The sequence below is a fragment of the Salmo salar genome, unplaced genomic scaffold (assembly GCF_905237065.1).
Source record: "Salmo salar unplaced genomic scaffold, Ssal_v3.1, whole genome shotgun sequence".
Lineage (NCBI taxonomy): Eukaryota > Metazoa > Chordata > Actinopteri > Salmoniformes > Salmonidae > Salmo > Salmo salar.
This window is the reverse complement of record NW_025550171.1, coordinates 1-7,500: the sequence shown is the minus strand read 5'-3', so window position 1 is coordinate 7,500 and position 7,500 is coordinate 1.

Sequence of the window (7,500 nt, the reverse complement as noted above, 5' to 3'; positions counted from 1 at the left end):
ACAGGGTCAGTTCCAGGGTCAGTAGCTATATACAGGGTCAGTAGCTATATACAGGGTCAGTAGCTATATACAGGGTCAGTAGCTATATACAGGGTCAGTAGCTATATACAGGGACAGTTCCAGGGTCAGTAGCTATATACAGGGTCAGTAGCTATATACAGGGTCAGTAGCTATATACAGGGACAGTTCCAGGGTCAGTAGCTATATACAGGGTCAGTAGTTATATACAGGGTCAGTAGTTATATACAGGGTCAGTAGCTATATACAGGGTCAGTAGCTATATACAGGGTCAGTAGCTATATACAGGGACAGTTCCAGGGTCAGTAGCTATATACAGGGTCAGTAGCTATATACAAGGTCAGTAGTTATATACAGGGTCAGTAGTTATATACAGGGTCAGTAGCTATATACAGGGTCAGTAGCTATATACAGGGTCAGTAGCTATATACAGGGTCAGTAGCTATATACAGGGACAGTTCCAGGGTCAGTAGATATATACAGGGTCAGTAGCTATATACAGGGTCAGTAGTTATATACAGGGTCAGTAGCTATATACAGGGTCAGTAGCTATATACAGGGTCAGTAGCTATATACAGGGTCAGTAGCTATATACAGGGTCAGTAGTTATATACAGGGACAGTAGTTATATACAGGGTCAGTAGCTATATACAGGGTCAGTAGCTATATACAGGGTCAGTAGTTATATACAGGGTCAGTAGTTATATACAGGGTCAGTATCTATATACAGGGTCAGTAGTTATATACAGGGTCAGTAGCTATATACAGGGACAGTAGCTATATACAGGGACAGTAGCTATATACAGGGACAGTTCCAGGGTCAGTAGTTATATACAGGGTCAGTATCTATATACAGGGTCAGTAGCTATATACAGGGTCAGTAGCTATATACAGGGTCAGTAGCTATATACAGGGACAGTTCCAGGGTCAGTAGTTATATACAGGGACAGTTCCAGGGTCAGTAGTTATATACAGGGTCAGTAGCTATATACAGGGTCAGTAGTTATATACAGGGTCAGTAGCCATATACAGGGTCAGTAGCTATATACAGGGACAGTTCCAGGGTCAGTAGTTATATACAGGGACAGTTCCAGGGTCAGTAGTTATATACAGGGACAGTTCCAGGGTCAGTAGTTATATACAGGGACAGTTCCAGGGTCAGTAGTTATATACAGGGTCAGTAGCTATATACAGGGTCAGTAGCCATATACAGGGTCAGTAGCTATATACAGGGACAGTTCCAGGGTCAGTAGTTATATACAGGGACAGTTCCAGGGTCAGTAGTTATATACAGGGTCAGTAGCTATATACAGGGACAGTTCCAGGGTCAGTAGTTATATACAGGGTCAGTAGTTATATACAGGGTCAGTAGCTATATACAGGGTCATTAGCTATATACAGGGACAGTTCCAGGGTCAGTAGCTATATACAGGGACAGTAGCTATATACAGGGACAGTAGCTATATACAGGGACAGTTCCAGGGTCAGTAGTTATATACAGGGACAGTTCCAGGGTCAGTAGTTATATACAGGGTGAGTAGCTATATACAGGGACAGTTCCAGGGTCAGTAGTTATATACAGGGTCAGTAGTTATATACAGGGTCAGTAGCTATATACAGGGTCATTAGCTATATACAGGGTCAGTTCCAGGGTCAGTAGCTATATACAGGGACAGTTCCAGGGTCAGTAGTTATATACAGGGTCAGTTCCAGGGTCAGTAGTTATATACAGGGTGAGTAGCTATATACAGGGACAGTTCCAGGGTCAGTAGTTATATACAGGGTCAGTAGTTATATACAGGGTCAGTAGCTATATACAGGGACAGTAGCTATATACAGGGACAGTAGCTATATACAGGGACAGTTCCAGGGTCAGTAGTTATATACAGGGTCAGTATCTATATACAGGGTCAGTAGCTATATACAGGGTCAGTAGCTATATACAGGGTCAGTAGCTATATACAGGGACAGTTCCAGGGTCAGTAGTTATATACAGGGACAGTTCCAGGGTCAGTAGTTATATACAGGGTCAGTTCCAGGGTCAGTAGTTATATACAGGGTCAGTAGTTATATACAGGGACAGTTCCAGGGTCAGTAGCTATATACAGGGTCAGTAGTTATATACAGGGTCAGTAGTTATATACAGGGTCAGTAGCTATATACAGGGTCAGTAGCTATATACAGGGTCAGTAGCTATATACAGGGTCAGTAGTTATATACAGGGTCAGTAGCTATATACAGGGTCAGTAGCTATATACAGGGTCAGTAGCTATATACAGGGTCAGTAGCTATATACAGGGTCAGTAGCTATATACAGGGTCAGTAGTTATATACAAGGTCAGTAGCTATATACAGGGTCAGTAGCTATATACAGGGTCAGTAGCTATATACAGGGTCAGTAGCTATATACAGGGTCAGTAGCTATATACAGGGTCAGTAGCTATATACAGGGTCAGTAGTTATATACAGGGTCAGTAGTTATATACAGGGTCAGTTCCAGGGTCAGTAGCTATATACAGGGACAGTAGCTATATACAGGGTCAGTAGCTATATACAGGGTCAGTAGCTATATACAGGGTCAGTAGCTATATACAGGGTCAGTAGTTATATACAGGGTCAGTAGCTATATACAGGGACAGTAGCTATATACAGGGTCAGTAGTTATATAGAGGGACAGTTCCAGGGTCAGTAGCTATATACAGGGTCAGTAGCTATATACAGGGTCAGTAGCTATATACAGGGTCAGTAGCTATATACAGGGACAGTAGCTATATACAGGGTCAGTAGCTATATACAGGGTCAGTAGTTATATACAGGGTCAGTAGTTATATACAGGGTCAGTAGCTATATACAGGGTCAGTAGCTATATACAGGGACAGTTCCAGGGTCAGTAGTTATATACAGGGACAGTAGCTATATACAGGGACAGTTCCAGGGTCAGTAGCTATATACAAGGTCAGTAGCTATATACAGGGTCAGTAGCTATATACAGGGTCAGTAGCTATATACAGGGTCAGTAGCTATATACAGGGTCAGTAGCTATATACAGGGTCAGTAGCTATATACAGGGTCAGTAGTTATATACAGGGTCAGTAGTTATATACAGGGTCAGTTCCAGGGTCAGTAGCTATATACAGGGACAGTAGCTATATACAGGGTCAGTAGCTATATACAGGGTCAGTAGCTATATACAGGGTCAGTAGCTATATACAGGGTCAGTAGTTATATACAGGGTCAGTAGCTATATACAGGGACAGTAGCTATATACAGGGTCAGTAGTTATATAGAGGGACAGTTCCAGGGTCAGTAGCTATATACAGGGTCAGTAGCTATATACAGGGTCAGTAGCTATATACAGGGTCAGTAGCTATATACAGGGACAGTAGCTATATACAGGGTCAGTAGCTATATACAGGGTCAGTAGTTATATACAGGGTCAGTAGTTATATACAGGGTCAGTAGCTATATACAGGGTCAGTAGCTATATACAGGGACAGTTCCAGGGTCAGTAGTTATATACAGGGACAGTAGCTATATACAGGGACAGTTCCAGGGTCAGTAGCTATATACAGGGTCAGTAGTTATATACAGGGTCAGTAGTTATATACAGGGTCAGTAGCTATATACAGGGTCATTAGCTATATACAGGGTCAGTTCCAGGGTCAGTAGCTATATACAGGGACAGTTCCAGGGTCAGTAGTTATATACAGGGTCAGTTCCAGGGTCAGTAGTTATATACAGGGTGAGTAGCTATATACAGGGACAGTTCCAGGGTCAGTAGTTATATACAGGGTCAGTAGTTATATACAGGGTCAGTAGCTATATACAGGGACAGTAGCTATATACAGGGACAGTAGCTATATACAGGGACAGTTCCAGGGTCAGTAGTTATATACAGGGTCAGTATCTATATACAGGGTCAGTAGCTATATACAGGGTCAGTAGCTATATACAGGGTCAGTAGCTATATACAGGGACAGTTCCAGGGTCAGTAGTTATATACAGGGACAGTTCCAGGGTCAGTAGTTATATACAGGGTCAGTTCCAGGGTCAGTAGTTATATACAGGGTCAGTAGTTATATACAGGGACAGTTCCAGGGTCAGTAGCTATATACAGGGTCAGTAGTTATATACAGGGTCAGTAGTTATATACAGGGTCAGTAGCTATATACAGGGTCAGTAGCTATATACAGGGTCAGTAGTTATATACAGGGTCAGTAGCTATATACAGGGTCAGTAGCTATATACAGGGTCAGTAGCTATATACAGGGTCAGTAGCTATATACAGGGTCAGTAGCTATATACAGGGTCAGTAGTTATATACAAGGTCAGTAGCTATATACAGGGTCAGTAGCTATATACAGGGTCAGTAGCTATATACAGGGTCAGTAGCTATATACAGGGTCAGTAGCTATATACAGGGTCAGTAGCTATATACAGGGTCAGTAGTTATATACAGGGTCAGTAGTTATATACAGGGTCAGTTCCAGGGTCAGTAGCTATATACAGGGACAGTAGCTATATACAGGGTCAGTAGCTATATACAGGGTCAGTAGCTATATACAGGGTCAGTAGCTATATACAGGGTCAGTAGTTATATACAGGGTCAGTAGCTATATACAGGGACAGTAGCTATATACAGGGTCAGTAGCTATATACAGGGTCAGTAGCTATATACAGGGACAGTAGCTATATACAGGGTCAGTAGCTATATACAGGGTCAGTAGTTATATACAGGGTCAGTAGTTATATACAGGGTCAGTAGCTATATACAGGGTCAGTAGCTATATACAGGGACAGTAGCTATATACAGGGACAGTTCCAGGGTCAGTAGCTATATACAGGGTCAGTAGCTATATACAGGGTCAGTAGCTATATACAGGGTCAGTAGCTATATACAGGGACAGTAGCTATATACAGGGTCAGTAGCTATATACAGGGTCAGTAGTTATATACAGGGTCAGTAGTTATATACAGGGTCAGTAGCTATATACAGGGTCAGTAGCTATATACAGGGACAGTAGCTATATACAGGGACAGTTCCAGGGTCAGTAGCTATATACAGGGTCAGTAGCTATATACAGGGTCAGTAGCTATATACAGGGACAGTTTCAGGGTCAGTAGTTATATACAGGGTCAGTAGTTATATACAGGGTCAGTAGTTATATACAGGGCTAGTAGCTATATACAGGGTCAGTAGCTATATACAGGGTCAGTAGCTATATACAGGGACAGTAGCTATATACAGGGACAGTTCCAGGGTCAGTAGCTATATACAGGGTCAGTAGCTATATACAGGGTCAGTAGCTATATACAGGGATAGTAGCTATATACAGGGTCAGTAGCTATATACAGGGACAGTTCCAGGGTCAGTAGCTATATACAGGGTCAGTAGCTATATACAGGGACAGTAGCTATATACAGGGACAGTTCCAGGGTCAGTAGTTATATACAGGGACAGTTCCAGGGTCAATAGTTATATACAGGGACAGTAGCTATATACAGGGTCAGTAGCTATATACAGGGTCAGTAGCTATATACAGGGTCAGTAGCTATATACAGGCTCAGTTCCAGGGTCAGTAGCTATATACAGGGTCAGTTCCAGGGTCAGTAATTATATACAGAGTCAGTAGCTATATACAGGGTCAGTAGCAATATACAGGGTCAGTAGTTATATACAGGGTCAGTAGCTATATACAGGGTCAGTAGTTATATACAGGGACAGTTCCAGGGTCAGTAGTTATATACAGGGACAGTAGCTATATACAGGGACAGTTCCAGGGTCAGTAGCTATATACAGGGTCAGTAGCTATATACAGGGTCAGTAGTTATATACAGGGTCAGTAGCTATATACAGGGTCAGTAGTTATATACAGGGACAGTTCCAGGGTCAGTAGTTATATACAGGGACAGTAGTTATATACAGGGACAGTTCCAGGGTCAGTAGTTATATACAGGGACAGTTCCAGGGTCAGTGCAGATAGTCTGTGTAGTCATGTTATCTATTCAGTAGTCTTATGGCCTGGGGATACAGTGAAGGAAAAAAGTATTTGATCCCCTGCTGATTTTGTACGTTTGCCCACTGACAAAGAAATGATCAGTCTATAATTTTAATGGTAGGTTTATTTGAACAGTGAGAGACAGAATGACAACATAAATATCCTGAAAAACACATGTAAAAAAAAATATAAATTGATTTGCATTTTAATGAGGGAAATAGATCCACTGTAGTGCACTACTTTAGACCAGGGCCCTATGGTAGCCTATTCCCCATATATAGTTCACTACTTTAGACCAGAGCCCTATGGCACCCTGTTCCCTATATAGTGCACTACTTTAGACCAGAGCCCTATGGCACCCTATTCCCTATATATAGTGCACTACTTTAGACCAGAGCCCTATAGGACCCTATTCCCTATATATATATATATAGTGCACTACTTTAGACCAGAGCCCTATGGGTCCTGTACTATAAAGGGAATAGGGTTCCGTTTGGAACACGACGTATGACCAGGAGGTCACGACCCAGAGTGCTCCAGTCCAGGATTTATCTAACCTGTCGGCCTGCCTAGACTGACCTTCTGGAGGTTGAATGAGGAGCCTTGTCTTTACGCGAGGACAGAAAAGCACACCACTCCGGGGACAAATATAGGATTATTTCTATTGCTTAGTATTTATTATTTACTTTGCTTTCTGTTCCAATCCGTTATTCAGTAAACTTGTTGTTTTGACCCTTGCGTAACCCCATAGTTCTGAAGCAACTTTTGATAATGTTGCCAGTTGACATTAGAAGAGTTTAGAGCAGCAACGTAAAAAACAAGAAACCTAAAAGGCTTGTTTCAACATCAGACGCGTGCTGCCGAGGACACACACACACACACACACACACACACACACACACACACACACACACACACACACACACACACACACACACACACACACACACACACACACACACACACACACACACACACACACACACACACCCAGCCTCCTGCCTTGCAACCCTCTGGGGATCGACTGTATATCACTTAGGACTGTTTCAACTCCCACACCAACACTATCTAGATCAAATAGACTGTTGCAGCAGTGTGTTATTACACGCTTAACACACACACACACGCGCTTAACACACACACACACGCGCTTAACACACACACACACACACACACACACACACACACACACACACACACACACACACACACACACACACACACACACACACACACACACAGCAACCTTCCCTTTTGGCGTGATAATAGAGGATTTTGGCTTATGCTCATCGTGATAATAGAGGTATTGTTTCCATATGATGGTGAGATACTGAAGGTCTGGGTTTGGACATTCAATGTCTCCTTCCCAAACGCCACCCTCATCCTTATATACTACACTACTTTATACAGGGTCCTGGGTAAAACGTAGTGCACTACATAGGGAATAGGGTGCAATTCCCCATAGAGTGGACAGTCTCTAACA